This window comes from Odontomachus brunneus, unplaced genomic scaffold, assembly GCF_010583005.1.
Source record: "Odontomachus brunneus isolate Ranch 3 - 2012 unplaced genomic scaffold, Obru_v1 Obru_scaffold_040, whole genome shotgun sequence".
Lineage (NCBI taxonomy): Eukaryota > Metazoa > Arthropoda > Insecta > Hymenoptera > Formicidae > Odontomachus > Odontomachus brunneus.
The window spans coordinates 125,832-127,609 of record NW_022639490.1 but is presented as its reverse complement, the minus strand read 5'-3'; positions in this window follow the sequence as shown (position 1 = coordinate 127,609).

Sequence of the window (1,778 nt, the reverse complement as noted above, 5' to 3'; positions counted from 1 at the left end):
ACTAACGCTTGTTCACAGTATATTATTATATTGAAAGATTGTCTTAAATAAATTCTCAAATATTTTTAATCAGTGATATAATATATATTATATTTTAATTATATATATATATATATATATATATATATATATATATATATATATATATATTTAAACATTCTCTCTCTCTCTCTCTCTTTCTCTCTCTCTCTCTCTCTCTCTCTGTGGTTTTACTTAAAAATAATTTTACTTGAAATATATATTTTAATTATTTTTCTTAGCGCGCGGCCTTGGATCGCTGGCTCAATGAAATGCATGATAGATATGGTACAATTTTCGCAAAAAATTTGGTTATGTAAACGTCAAATCTCTTGATAATGCTATTAATATAACACAATTATCATGAATAACTGACGCATATGAATTCCTTCGTTTGTTCATTCACTGATATTATCATTACTACTAATTATTTCTACTAATTTATCATTGCGATCAAATCCGTTATCGTACATTGTCAAATCCGTACCGTACATTGTCAAATCCGTTATCGTACATTGGTTATCATGGCTGATAAATAACATGTTTTTTATTTGACTCATATAAAAAATTATTAAAAGGATTAATATCATAAAAACTTACTTATTATCCTTATGTTTCTTTCTAGTAATGTTTGCTACACTAATTTTCCATTCCAGAAAATTTAGACTACTTATAATTTATGACAAAATTGTGTATGTAATTTTATACGTCGTGTTATAGTGAAAATTCAAGCATATTATTTTTTTACGCATAAACGTGTAATTTGGCTAAAGCTCTTTTTATACTTGTGGTTTTTATTTCTTGTGGTTTTTATTTCTTGTGGTTTTAAGTACGTTATTTGAAACTTAAACGTTTCAAATAATATAATTAAAACCACAAAAAATATGTAAAAATTATAATTTAATATAACGTTTAAATTTAATTAAACGTTTAAATATGTTAATTGACATGACTTTAAACAATAAGAAACATATAAATAAAAATAGATTTAACTTTGGCTATTTTATTTTTTAAACACACTTGTATTTAGTGTATCTAAAGAATATTAATTAACAAAATATAAATTAACTATTACACACGAACCTCCGCCAATCATTTTTAATTAACAACTCAAAAATCTACGTCGTTTTTATACAAAATGGTATGACTTTTCTGTTCAGTTTGATTTAATCAAACATACGATTTGTAATCCCTGGTACAGCTTATCTAAGACGTATCGCGCGCGTGATAATTTACCAATCTTCTTTAATTGATAATTCAAAATCTTATGATTATTTGCAAAATAGTAGAGGAATTTTCTGTTCAATTTGAGCAAATTTACATGTATACGAGATATAGAACACTTCGCGTCAAACACATTGTATAAGTACTTTTTACCCAATTAACATCCTTTTTGATCTTTTACAGAGAAATCAGTAAATCAAGACGTTGTTTTTGCTATAGCGACTGTAATAATCTATGCACTGTCATCAATATAAGTGATATTTCGGTGTGAAAGTTGATCTGAGATTAATTTGCCAAGATAATTGCTATTTGATTGCCACTGAGGTTAATTTGCCACTTCATTATAAGAGTGAACTCTAAAGTAAAGTCTCACCTGGATAATCGTCATAATTAACAGACACGCGCGTCTCGCGCTAAGTGCGTCTTTTTTGTTAATCTCAATTTTATTTTACTCTAATTTTTATATGGTTATCAATAAAAAAATCAGTAGTTACTATATATATAAAAATGTTATTTATATATATATATATATATAT